At 43.8% G+C, this 14722-nt stretch overlaps 1 protein-coding gene across 1 annotated transcript in view; it reads right to left on the reverse strand.

Moving 5' to 3' along the window:
* LOC117587190 (glucose transporter type 1) overlaps nucleotides 1-14722 on the reverse strand; it is a 93233-nt gene that overhangs the window by 33181 nt on the left and 45330 nt on the right. Inside the window, exon 3 of the mRNA XM_034277718.1 lies at nucleotides 13647-13848. The gene's annotated coding sequence lies outside the window, so the exon portion shown is untranslated. The remainder of the gene's footprint in view (nucleotides 1-13646; nucleotides 13849-14722) is intronic.

The raw sequence follows: 14722 nt of genomic DNA on the forward strand, positions 1-14722 counted from the left end.
GCTAGTTATAAAGGGTGTAAAGTCTATCAGGATCTTATATCAAAAAAAATAATAAGCGGACGCAACCACCAGAGAAACACCAAAGATGACAAAAATAAAAATGACCATGGTACATATCAATCATTTGCTCCGTCTAATAATTCGACCCAACAACCCAAAGATTACCAATCATACGCTCAAGTTGCTGCAGGAAATAGTAACTCGAACAAGTCTCTAGAAAGAATAGAACAGCTTCTAGAAAAACAATCTCAACTTACCAATAATTTACTTAACATGATAATGTTACTTGTAAATAAGCTATGCAAATAAATCTAAACTTAGGAATATGGAATGCCAATGGGCTTTCCAACCATGTAAATGAAATAGCTTTATTTTTAAAAACGAATGCCATTGACGTCATGCTTATTTCAGAAACACACTTCACTAGCAAATCTTTTTTTAAAGTTACTGGATACGACACAGTAAGAGCTGACCATCCATCAGATAGAGCTCATGGAGGTGCTGCAATTCTTGTCAAGCAGGGCCTTAAATTTCNACAAAATAGAAACGGAATTGACATCATACCGTCCCATTAGTCTGTTGACAATTTTCTCGAAAGTGTTTGAAAAAATACTATTGAAGAGAATGTTACCAATTTTAGACGAACTTTCCATCATTCCTGAATACCAATTCGGATTCAGGAGGGGTCATGGGACCCCTGAGCAATGTCACAGGGTTATTAATGATATAGTTTCGGCATTTGAAAACAAAAAATACTGCACTGCTGCATTTCTTGATGTTCAACAAGCGTTCGATCGAGTCTGGCACAAAGGTTTGTTGTACAAGATAAAGAAATGGCTACCTGCTCCGTACTATTTATTAATCAAATCATATCTGGCTAGAAGATGCTTTTACGTGCAGCAGAAAACCGATAGTTCATCACTACTTCTCATCAACTCAGGCGTCCCACAAGGAAGCGTATTGGGACCAATTCTCTACACCCTATATACGGCCGACATGCCAGTTACAAACAACTGCACTGTTGCAACATATGCTGATGATACAGCCGTTTTAGCCACAAGCACATCTATAAATGAAGCTTCTGAACTCCTGCAGAGTGAGCTAAGCCTAATTGAAGACTGGTTCCTTCGATGGAAAATTAGAATAAACTCCCTGAAATCCGTCCAAATAACGTTTTCATTAAGACCAGGTAACTGCCCAAATGTTACACTTAACGGCTCACCAATTCCACAAAGTACCTGTGTGAAGTATCTCGGCTTGCATCTCGACCGCAGATTAACATGGAAAAACCACATTAAAGCAAAATGTCAACAACTTAGACTTAAAACACTAAAAATGTCCTGGCTGATTAGTCGAAAATCAGAAACCACTTTGGAAAACAAAATTCGCCTCTACAAATCCATACTGAAGCCTGTTTGGACCTACGCTATACAGCTTTGGGGAACTGCTAGCAACTCAAATATTGAAATACTTCAGCGTTACCAATCAAAAACTTTGCGACAAATTGTCAATGCTCCGTTTTACGTATCTAATGCAAACATCCACAAAGATCTGAATATTCCAACCATTAAAGAAGAAATAAAGAAAACTAGTAAGAAATACATCGACAGACTCCACAACCACGAAAATAATTTAGCCTTAAGTCTATTAGACAATAGCCTAACAGTAAGAAGACTGAAAAGATACCACATTCTCGATATCCCTGATAGATAAATTTAACAAACTAAAAAGATGTTATATATAATAGCAGGGCTCATTGGAAAACTGCTATTTCTGTTAATTGAATATTAATTATACAATTTACTTATTGTTTAAAAACAGATTGTAAATATAAAGAGAGAGAAAAAAAAAAAAAAAAAAAAAAAAAAAAAAAAAAAAAAAAAAAATGAATTTTTAAGAGCGCCCACTTTCCGCTCTCGCTCTGCAGTTGGCAGCAAACTAACACCAAGTCCCGGGCAAGGCTTTCCTCTAGCTACCTGCCTTCCTCTCTCTGCGCCTTTTTGCTGTTGAGCAAAAGTTGAAATACTTTCAATGCAATTTTGATGATTCGATGTTTCGAGAAATAGGCAGAGACAGAGAGAGAGGCAGGTGTGTTGCCAGGTGCCATAAGCTGAATATTGCACTGATGGATAGAGGGAATATTTAAATCGGGATTTGGCCAAAATGGGGGAAACGTTGTTAAGCCAACCGGTGCTTGCTTTGCTGCACTGTGCCACAGTGGCTGGTGGCAATCTTTGAGTAGGCACATAAAATTCTAACTGCACAATTTCCGCTCTCAATTCCAATTTCACATCAACTAAAATTTCAATTTCATTATGCATTAAATATGAAAACAGAAAGACAGAGAGTCAAAAATGCCATTTGTGATTCCATAAAAATAATACAGTTGAGTGAAAAGTGATATGGATTGGTGTACTGTGTGTGTGCATCGTAATAGGTTTACCTATAAATGTTTATGGAGTTTGCTTAGTCGCGTGGAAGTGCCATAAAAATCATAAACACTCCCGCACACACAAACACACACAGCTAAATAAGCAGTAAAGAGAACAGCATCACAAAAAAATTGCACCAGCGAAAAACAACAAGAGAAAGAGGGGAGAGAGTAATAGTAATCACTGTCGAATTATGAGCAAAAAGCGATTGAAAAACGAGTACCGGTATGTACAAGGTATATTTGAGATAAGGTAAGGTATGACCACGCAGGCTAATTTTTGTCCCTAGAGCAAGAGCTTGATCTCTGCATACCACACCCTCATCAAATATACCTTGAACATGCAACGTAGTTGTTGTTGCTGTCTCATGTGTTTGCACTCTCTTGCAATTCATCTTTTTTTTTCGTTTGGCCGGCTGGTGGAGGTTTTAATTGAGTTGAGCTCGTGTCGCTCCTCTCTCATTGTGTGTTGCTGCTGCTGTTCTCTTGTTTCTTTTTCTGATGCTGGCTGGTTCATCGTGATTTTCCTTTTCGTTTTTCTTTTCAATTAATTTAAAATGCAATTGTTTTTAAGCGTCGAACACATCATGGCGCAAACTTGTTGCAATTTTCGTTTATTGCTTTATCTTGTTAAGTTCTTTCGTCTTTGCCGCACTCTCGCTTGGCACTTTCTCTGTCTCTCCCCTTCGTCACCCTCTACGTCCATAGATGCGCCATGTCATGTTGACAAGTGCTTCAGAGCGAGATGGGGCGATGAAAGAGCACTCAGCGGCATCGGTAAAGATTAATGCGTGCGAATGAGAGAGGGACACAAGTTCTGTTTGCTTTGCGCTTACCTTTTTTGTTTACGCGGCGGTTGTTCTCTTATATTAATTTATGTTTTAAATACACTCGAGGCGAAGTGGAACGTAGAGATAACAGTAGAGGCGGTAATTAATTTATTGATGCAGGCGATTAATCCCCAAAAATTGAGGTATAATGCTCGGGTATTCGGGAAGTTCTTTACTATTGCACTTGAGAAACACGAGCGTAAAGCGATTAGCACCTCTGACGCGACTGATAGCGAAGGAACGGAACGCAACGCAACGGAGAAGAGCAACAACCAACGAAACACGTTAACAATAGCTAATTAAAGACGCTTACACTTGTACGAACAAATGTACCGGCAAACACGGACGCGACACAACGATGGGGTTGACGACGACTGACGGTGTTGAGGCGAGCGATAGAACTGTGGGCAGCAGAAAGTAAAGTCGTGAGGCAGAACCCAAGGCAGAGTTGGGCCAGAGCCAGTGAGAGCGAGCGATTAAAGCGAGCGAGAGAGAGAGGGCCATTAAACTGTAAAACCTGCCAGACCAGAGTTTTGTTATTGATATGCTTACGGGATGATGAGTGAGAGGGGAGTAGGGGGGGCAGAGTGAAATGGATAAAGACAAAGCGAATTTGGAATACTCTTTCCGGCAAAGGGAACGGAATATCCAAATGGAATGCAGTTCACAGATGGTTTTGGTGGAGCAAATGTTCGAATGTGACATATGGAATATATTCAGGGATGCATAAATCGGAAGCTATACCATGGAATTGCTAATAATATACTAATTTATTGGCATGGAAATTGTATTTGAATGCAGTACAATTTATACGGTTATTTGAGTGGAAATGACAAATATTTGGGTTCTCTTCACCAGCGAGGGTTGCAGGTAGCGTACTTTCATGAGTGAAGAGAGATAAGGTAGGAATGTTCTCACTATCCCCTACCCTTTTCCACATCACTTTGCATACAACATGTTATTAACTTAACTCCGATTGCATTCACATTCCGTGAGTGGGAGAACAAAACGAACTTGGATACACTGTGAAACAAGGCAAGCAACGAAAAGTAAAAGCAAGGTTTACACTGGTATTTAACAGAGAGTCTCTGAGGGGGCGCAAGGGACGGCAAGAGGTGCACCCACCACACAGCAACAAATTTCGCTTTAGAGTGCCTTCCATTCCCCCCCAACATCCCCTTGTGTACAATGGACACACACATTTATTATGTATCGAGAGACAAGCCACTTAATGTAATCGCATTTGTATCTGCAATTATACACGAGTACTCGAATCCTCCTGCTCGTACCAGTGGAGGCATCGCAAGGGGCTTTGATTTTGATGTCGATGCCGATCCCGAAACAGATTCCGAATTGCGATTACGATTACGATTGCGGCCTGTTATCAGGCCCCAACAAGGGGCAAGAACAATGACACACCTGAGTGCGGTGCGGTGCAGTAGGGCAGAGAGGTAGGTCGTGGAGAGGGCTTAGTGCCTGTCGAGGGTGTGACGGCAATTAGTGTCGAGAAGTGTCGAGTGCCGATTATCTCTGGTGGGGGTGCTGATGCTAAGCGTGCCTTCTGCCTTGCCTTGCCTTTGCCTTCGAGAGTGTTTTGTGGTGATGAGACTTCGACAAGCAGGTACGACACTTGTTCACTGATAGCGGTTGCCGTTTGCCACTTGACTTGTCTAAGACTTGGCTACCACCGAAGGGGAAAGAATATAAATGTTTGATTTAAGTCTGAGAATTGCTTGGTCTAAGACACTTCAGGAGCTGCACTTTGAGTTTTTTCTTAGATTTCTGTATGGAAATTATAATCTTTCTAGGAAATCAAATACCAAATCAGCCGCTCTTCTTACTCCCCTTTGTCCACATTTATGTACACTCCCCTTGGGCTTCGATGTAGTCTCATATTATCTAAGATTTAATCACTCTCATCCGCCTACATGCTCGACAGCAAATTGAAATAAAACCAGAACGAGGCAAAGGCAGAGCTGAAATCACTTTTGCTCTGTGCTCATTAATCTCAGTTCGGAGACGACGACGATGAGGCCCAAACGTTTCCTAAGTAAGAATACGCCTTGGAGTATACTTCGATTTCCATTTCTGTTTCAAGAGATTGTGTATATGTATGTATGTTTCTGTGTGTGTCACAAGCTCTTTCTGTGTGTGTGTGTGTGAGCTTTTGCAATTATTTATGCCGTTCATTTGTTCCACGGCCACGACAGCTGCACAAAGCATTGGAGCAATAAAAGGCAACGACAACGACAGCAACGTCTCCAACGCTTGGACGTGGCCGAAGGGAACATATCATTTACATGCCACACCAGGCACTGCGGCCCCCCACTCGCACTCCACCCAAGCAGCAGCAGCCACAATGACGACAATGGCCAAGGCGCAGGACCCGAATACTGGCCCACACAACACACCAGAACCTCCCAACCCTCCATTCCCGCCTTGCTCACACGATGAGATGTAAAGTTTAACACATAAACTCAAGACAATTTGTGCGCGTATGTGTAAGGAATAAGGCAAAAGGCAAATAATTTACAAGTTTCTGCAACCAAAAGAGTGAGAGGCTCGAGGGGCTGGGTGTGGCTATAGGGGATACATGTTGGCTGCGGAGGGGTGTGGCAGATAGCCAGCGTGTGTGGAACATGTGCAAATACAAAGAGCAGTCCGTGGGACCCAAGCAACTTTTGCTGCTGCTCCGTGAAGCTGCAACAACAGCAAATAAATGAGAACTTTTCTCGGATACACTTTCAAAAGTTATTGTAAGGAAAGATGGAAAAATATATGATAAAAACATTGGATGTTGGTGGCATTTATTTTGGCTACTGATTGTTACGGGTTTGTTGGAAATATTTCCACGTTTTATTGAGTCCATTTTGTGTAAGAATAAAAAATCGCTACCATAACGCCAGCTGATCGCAGTATTAAAGAATTCTTCCGTTCGCTTTTTTGCAAAATATCTTCACTAAATCGTAATACTCCCCGAAGAGAGCATTCCAGACACACACACACAGACACTAAAATAAAGAATATGTATATGCATATGCATGTACTTTGTACACCCACACACACACACCAACGAATGTGAATCTTAAAATGTGTTACAGGGCGCACAAAAGTGTAAAAATAAATAATTTAAAGTGTGTGTAAAGGACACGGGGCGGCGGCGAAAAAACATTGGACGTCGCGCGGCCATTGCCATAAAGAGCGCGCCAGCAGCAGCAGCAGCAGCAGCAGCAGCAGCGGAATGGAAGGTCCCGACAAACACGCACAAATACACTCATATGTATACGGAACACACACATAAATACATATGCATTTATGGGCAGTAGTTGTGCCTTGTGTCTGCCTGCTGCTGCTGTGTGCGTGTGCATAATATTTTTCCACCTCCTTCTCCACATTCTGCTCCTGCTTTGGCGCCTTTCGCCCATTCCCCTTGCGTTCTGTAAACTTTTGCGCTCAATACCACAACAAGAACAACAACAGGAGGGAGCTGGTGGATAGAGAAGCAGCTGCAGGTTTGGCCTTTGAAAGTGTTGTCCGCATAAACCAAAAGACAGAGAAAGAGAGAGAGAGAGAGCGAGAAAACTTATTATTATGTTGTCCGTAAAGAACCCCAACAACAATAGTGGCTATAAGAAAAAGCAGAAGGAACAGGGGCAGCAGCAGGAGAACAAACAACGAAGAGGCCAACGCGTGCCAAAAGAAAAACCAGCAGCAATACCAAAAATTGGGAACAGAAGCCCAGAAAACCCATAGAGAAAGACTACCACCAGAGGCGTTGGTAGAGCTCTAAAGAGGGATCTGAGAGGAAATTGAAGAACATTTCATACTCGTTGTTACCATAAACTATTATTCGAAAGTGTTTTTTAATTAATCCTACTAATACATTCAATTGGATACTCAACAATCTGTGTCTTTTCCTTAATTGTATCCCACAAGCACTCCCCAAAGAATCTGCTCAGAATTCCATTCAAATATTAAGAGATAATTGGCTAGAGAACGAACACTCTCAAGGGTAAGAAATTTCACTTCAATTTGTTCTCACTTCCATTTGTTCATTATGCTAAAACCGATGAAAGAAAAATCTGCAGAAATCCTCGAGGAATGGTAAAAGAAAAGAAAAGCCTCTTCAACTCTTCTTTAAATTGTGGCATCCACAGACCCAATCTCTCATCCTGATTAGCCACTTCAGAATCTGCTTTCAGTTATCTGCTTCTTTGCTCTCCTCTCATTCGGTGGTGCCGTGGCCGTGGCCATATGCTAATATCAGTTTCAATAAAACTATTTGCTCAACTAGCGTCCAAAACACCTTTCGTGGTGTCTGTGGCGCCACTCATCCAATCAACCCTCTTGAAATGAAGAAAAAACCCTCGACTACTCCTCCCTCCTTGCTGCAATCTGCGCCACTGAGTTCCCTTCTTTTCATGCCTCCTCCCCGTGCTCCACCCTCTGCCTCTTCTGGATTCTGCTCTTGTTGGGGCAGGCAGGAAGAAGTCATAATTCATACAGAAAATACCAGAGCCAATATTTGTGCGTTGCTTCTTTCATTTCTTGCGCTTCCTTTGGGATTTTTTGCCTGCCTTTCTCTTTCTTTTATGCCACACAAAAAGGTGCGGAAAATGCAGAGCATTTTTCATCATTTACTGGTGGCCGGGGCTCTTGCAACCCCAGTATCCGCCCCAGTGCTTATCAATATGCCCCCATCAGGCAGAGAGTGTGTCCCAGTGCCAACGCCGTGGCCAGTTCCAGTGGCTGCCCATTAAAGCGCACAAATATGCGATATTTGCAATAATATTGAACGCCACATTTCGCCAGTTTTTTTGCTGCTTCTCCTGCTCAAGGGGAAAAATATTGAATAATAGTTTTTGCACGTGCTGCTCTCACACACTCCCCTCCTCCTCCTCGTCACAGGGTTTTGTGCAGAAATATTTGTGCAAATATTTAATATTTATTTAATTGCAACGACGTGGACAAAGGCCGCAAAAAATGCTGCGAATTATCTCTTGCCGCTTGGCCGGCCAGCATGCCACGAAAGGAATGCAAATAATAATCGCAATAAGCTACTGAATTAAATATTTCACGTGCCGCAGGAGACACAGACAACGACTCGTCTCCTCCTCCTCCGCCGTCACCTACTCCTCCTCCTGTCGTGCGATTTCCTTTCTCTGGATTCTCTGTTTAATTATTATTGAATTGTCTGTGCGAAAATTTCAATTATGAAAACCAAATAGTTCAATTATGTCTGCCTGCCTGACCGTCTGTCCCACGACACTAGGAGCTGCTTTTCATATTGTTAAATGACTTTTCTTTTAATTTCCGATGCTTTCCGCTGGGATTTCAGTACCTCCACTTGCCACGCCTCCCTTCGTGGGCGAGAAACTTAATTATAAAGGGATTTGTGGTAAGAGTTGTTGGGCCTCAGCCGGAGAAATGAGTACAATATACAATTAAATTAAATTTTGCATTGAGAATCGGCTAAGAAGTAGTGCAGTACCAGCCACAAAAACTACAATTTCGACAACAAATCTACAATTATTGCAACAATAGAAACCGTAAACTGCTTCCAGGGCGAAGAATCAAATGTAATACCCTCCAAATGTATATGGTTTCCTGCAAGTACAGCCACAACAGCTCCTTCCACAACAATCCCAACAAGATCCACAACAATTTCAACAACTCTACAATAAACTTCATTAAAAAACAGCTGCCATATCCCAAAACAAATAAATTTTCTATTAGCAATCAGCTTCCATGCTGAAAAACCCAATGGTAATATCATCCACAACAATGTTCAACAGCATTAACAACAACCATTACACCAACAGGAACAACCAACAGCAACAACCGCGCCTCCATTTCCAAAAACTAATCAAATCAAATTTCAATTATTGTTCGCTTGCCACGTCTGTGTGTGTGTGTTTGTGTTTGTGTACATCCCCTGGCCATCAGTGGAGTGGGCGTGCCGGCAAATAGAGGCGTTGTTTGCAAATGCAAATGCAAAATGCAGTGGTTCATCACCCTAGGAGTTCCTCCCACCTCACTGCACACTGTTCCACCTATCCTTTGCTGACGATCTCATTTGTGCACGGGTTGCCATTTCGCTTGATTACATGCATTTTATATGCGCCAGCCCGCCCGCCCGAAAGTAGGCTACACTTTTCAATCACAATCAAATTTTATGCCACTCTCAACACACGAGAAAGAGAGAGAGAGTGAGGGAGTGAAAGAAACAACGGAAAACGAAGTGCATATGAGGGCTTTGGGGTGCAGAGCATAGAAGCAGAGGAACAGCTCTCTCTTGGATCACATTTCCGCCTGCCAAAAAAGTGTAATAGAGTCCTAAAGATTTAGAGACGAATCGAATGATACCTCTCAGACCGTATGCCACTCATTTCTCGGTTTATTTTTTGCACACACTCTGGCAACTCTCTTTAAAAAATTCAGTTATTTAATTTTTCAATGAATTCAGTTACCTACTCTGTCCCCATTTGTGTTGCTCTTCCCACACACACATGCACACACTCTACACTCGACTTTCCACTCTTTACACACTCCACTCCACTCGATTTTCCACACTCCTAGCTCGCTCACTGCGTACGAGAGTATTTTTCCACACATTCCGTTCTATACGTAATTCAATATTCTCCTCCAACGTTAACGTTGTTATAAGGTAAAGAGCAATAAAGGCAATGGCAACGACCAAATTGACAGTTTGCTAGCCATGCCCATCCACGGGGGTTGCACCCTTTAGCAGCTTGCTGATGTTCCGCCTCCTGCCTCGACTTTATTGCTAACTATTGTGCACAGCGTGGCACAGCGTATACGTAATATTTGATTGCACCTGCGATGGCTGGCAATGGCTGGCTGTCGATTGAACGGCGGCTGAACGGGAATCGCGATTCTCATTTACATAACAACGACCTAAAGCAAGCGAGTGAGCGAGTATATTCGTGAGAGTGCAGAGCAGAGCATTTCGGCATTAAAAAGCGTTAACTGTAGCAAAGGAGCTGCAGCAACGGAGCTGGCACTCATCGAGCAGCCATCACGAGAGCCACAACAATCGAAAATCAACTTTAAAATTCTCAGCCACACACTAACTCTGTTCCCACTCCCCTCCAGACAAACCCCCTGCCATCCACACACACACTCTGTGCAACATGCAATTTTCCTTGTTATTCGAACGAGAGTTTTCATTTCGAACGGCAACGACGACGAAGCTGACGCTGGCGTATAATTTACATTTTGTGCCTCGGTTCATGAGGTGCCATAATCATAAATTGACAACTTGAACATTTTGCAGCAAGCACATATACGCACATGTATGTACATACATACGTGCCACACATGGCCCCCGAAACTTTGCCTCTGGCATGCCGCCATTTCTTCCCTTTAGGGGCCTGTCGGGCATTTTTCGGTTCATTGTATCTGCATTTTTAATGCACTTCATTCCCTACCATTAAAGTGGAAAATGTACTTCAGTGTACGCTTAAATTATGCCCCAACCAACGTGCTACAACGATTCTTATCCATGTGGCATGCCCTGCCACTCCGATTTCCACCCATATCCTGCCACTCCGAATCGGTTTTTGTTGGTTCTACTGCGAGAAGAAAAGAGTCTAACGAATGTGAGTGGAGTTTTGGCAGGAACAAGTAGCTAAATATAAATAAATATTTCACAAAGAAGCAGTCTGTGGAAATCTTGCTTAAGCTGTCTGTTAATCTCTTCCTTTAAATCTAGATAAACTTTCTTCAGTTTTGCATGGTAAAATCTAGCAGGGTATCTCTACCTTCGACCCAACTGTGTTACACTCTCTTTTGCTGTCGCTGTTTTTGCTGAATTTGACAAGTTTTCAAGTTGAAAATTTGTATCCTTTGTTGCAGTTGTTAAGGGGGGCAACAAATTGGCGCGGCTTGTTTACATGCACCAGGAAAAAGCATGCAGAATAAGGAGTGAATGAAGCAGAAGAAACTGCTGGAAGGAGGAGCCAGAGGAGGAAAAGCAGTCGAACAAATATGCAACGTAATGAAAATGCATCGACAACGACAACAGCAGCAGCAAGCAGGGAAAAACCAAGCGAAAATCCACAACAACAAAAGTTACAGGGGAAACTTTTTGCATTTTTTGTGTGTGTTTTTTTCTGCTGTTGCAAGTTTTTGGGGGCAATTCGTAGAAATTTCATTCAAAAGTTAATTGAAATTGGGGTTGCACTTCATTTAGATGAACTTTTCGGGTTGCAACCATTTTCAGGATAATGCAGCAGCGCGGGGCAGTGTGGGTGGGGGGTAAAGGCCAAAAGACAGAGCACCGTGTCAACAGACAACTGCGAGGCTAATGAAGCCAAAGGAGGCAACAGCAGCAGGAACAGCAACAGCACCAGTCGTCGTCCTGTATCCTGTAGGCCACAATAAAAATGCAAATATTTAAACAAAAGCCGCAACAGAAACGAGCACAGAAAAAACCGCAAAACTACAAACAGAATACGTGGAAAAGCTCCTGCGACTGCGGTGGTTCGGACTTCGTGAACTGCGGACTGTGGACTGTGGACTGCCGACTGTGTGTCTCCGGTTTGTGTGAAAATTAACACGCAATTTTCCACCCAGCACTTCCAGACACTATCCACCACACCATGCCCCCATGCCACCATTCACAGAGGAAACGATTCCGAAAAGCGTATAAAAATCAAAAAAAGGAAAAGGAGTAAAACGCCCGCCCTGGCAATGGACTTTTGCTTAAAGCTGAAAATCAAACAGCCAAAAGACAACACGCAAACGATCGATAAAAGCCTCAACGAAAGGAGAAAAAAAGAGATACGAAAGCTACGTACGCTTTTGGGGCATGCCCCAGACATTTTGCGGCCCGCCAAACAGATGACAATTCAGAGGCAGAATGTGTATGTATGTGTTTGTGTGTGTGTGTGTGTGTGTGTGTGTGTGTGTGTGTGTGTGTGTGTGGCACACTTTAAAGCATTAGTTTGGACTTTTTATGGCCATGGGCATTAGGCGCTTAAGACGCTTCAAGCCAAAAGGATAACAACACGGCGTGGCAGGGGGAGTCAGAGCGGACCAATGGACAGGAAGGCAGGGGTGGACAGAGGGGCTACAGACGGCATATAAAAGCAAAAGAGGCTAAGTGACAACTAAACTTAATGGCACTTCAACAACAGCAATGGAAGAAGCAATGGACGGCAGACACCACACCACACCACAGGCAGGCAGGGCAGGGCAGGGCAGACGGGCAGACAGACAGACAGCAGAAGGACCTCAACGGACATTAGCCTCATTGAATTGAATGACAAAACAAACGACGAAGGACGAGGAAGGAAAACGAAGCAGAAGAAGGCATAGAAGAAGGAGAAGGCCAAGGAACGAAAACGACAAGGCGAATGCGAAGTAGACGTAGACGGCTCTCTCTGTGTGTCTGTGTGTGGAAGAACGACCAAAAGACGCTGTTGTGGATAAGGATAAGCAGTGCACAACAGCAATGGCAACACAGCCATGGCTATAAGCGTGTACAACAACAAGCTAAGACCCAGAGCCCAGCAGCAGCAACAGCATGGCTCAGGCGCAACGACGATGAACGATGAACGACAACGACAACGACAACGACAACGACAACGATGAAAATGTTGTATCAGGAGAGCATTAAGATAAAGCCAGCAACAGCATCAGATGGCAGGAGGAGGAGCAGCAGCAGGAGAGCATATCGTAGATATAAATTACAGGCAATGTAGGCGAAGCCGGGACAACCTTTAGATACACTTCTGCCTTACTCTGCTGGCCGATGCAAGATCGCCAAGGAAAAGTGTAAAATTCTTCCATGACATCGTATCTAAATATTTGATCTTTAGTTTCAGGAAACTAATTTGCGGTAACCAAAGAAAGGAGAACGGGCTGGACCTCCCCTGAAGCTCTAGGAATAGTGGAAAATACACTCCACTGCCATTTTTGTTGGCTTTTGTGCGCTGGACAATTTCCGCTTCCGGCGCGTAAGCGCTGTTCAAGGAAAGCTAGCAAAGAAAGCCATAGGAAGCCAACACAAAGTCGAAGGGAATGTCGCATATTGGTTTATGCATGAGGCAAGTAGGACACTGCTACTCGACTCTGCGGACACCAGTCAGGAATCAGGAATCAGGACTCAGCAGAGCAGTGAACACTTCATTTGTCAGCAGGCTAAGCTCCTCCAGCAGACCCACACAGAGAGACCCAGAGAAGGATTGGGTGGGTAATTCTCCTTCTGCTTGAATTTAAATGAGACGCGAAGCGATTTGACAGTTTACTTCGAACTAAACTACGGAGTAAAACTGCGCGTAAAACTCGGCAGTAAAGTAACGAAAAGTAAGAGAAAAGAAAAGAAAATCAACTAAAGCTATTGCTCAAAATGCACTTACCGAAACTGCATTAATTATTCAACAGCCATGGCTAAGGACTCTTGGCCATGTCCACGTCCTGTCGTGTCCTATCGTATATCTCCTGCCTCCTGCTGCTGCTGCTGCTGCTGCTGGCTTTGGCCTCTAGTCAGCGGTTGAGGCGGCCGAAAGTCGACAAGTTGAGCAGCGGTTGCCAGCACTCGATGCAATGCAATGCATGCAACTGCAACGGAGAGAGAGGGGAAACATGCATAAATATTAAATGTAAAACACCAAAGGAGCAGCAAAAGCGACAGCGATGGAGAGAGTGTGGGGGGCAAGTTCTGTGTGAGAAATCCAACAACTGGCAAGCAGCAGGAGGGATTTCCCATCTAGAACCCTGTTGGAATTATGTTAAAGTTCTCTCTTTATTTCAAATAATTATTTTAGAGAATGAGCTATGATTATATAGCGCAGAAACTAAGAATCTTGATCCATAAGCTAAAAGCTGAAGGGCAGCGCCAAGCGAGAGATCTTGCCGAGGGAGAGAAGATTCAGAGAGTCCGCAGAAGGCTTTGCTTTAGGGGCAGAGAAAAGCCACCGTGGAGTAGAGATGAAGAAAGAGTCATCTCTGAGGGGCAACTTTGCAGCAGGACGCAGCAGCGACGATTGTCCCCTTTTGTGACCTGGTTTTTTGGTCATAACAATATTGCCAGCCACCGAAGCGTGGAGCAGCAGCAGCAGCAGCAGCAGAAGCAGCGGCAGCGGCGCACACAATTACCGTGGCAACGTTTTTGCACTGCCACGTGGGCGTGGCCACTCTGAACACGAGAGTGTATGACGTCATTGCTGCACTCGCTCGCACAATTACCATTACAACAGCAGCAGCGGACGACAACGACGACGACGACGACGACGTGACCTGGCGACGCGGTCATTGCATACTTTCGGCCAGGTTGCCTGCCAGAGCGTGCAAGTGTGTGTGTTCTGTGTGTGAAAGTGTGTGTGCTGCCAAGGTTAATCAGCTGCTGCTCTGCTCTGAGCTGCTCGTCTGCCCATTTTAATTGGCCTTCCTGCTGGCAGGCTGCGGGCTGCAGGCAGCGGGCGCCTTTAAGTGA

The sequence above is a fragment of the Drosophila guanche genome, unplaced genomic scaffold (assembly GCF_900245975.1).
Source record: "Drosophila guanche unplaced genomic scaffold, DGUA_6, whole genome shotgun sequence".
In the NCBI taxonomy this organism is placed as follows: domain Eukaryota; kingdom Metazoa; phylum Arthropoda; class Insecta; order Diptera; family Drosophilidae; genus Drosophila; species Drosophila guanche.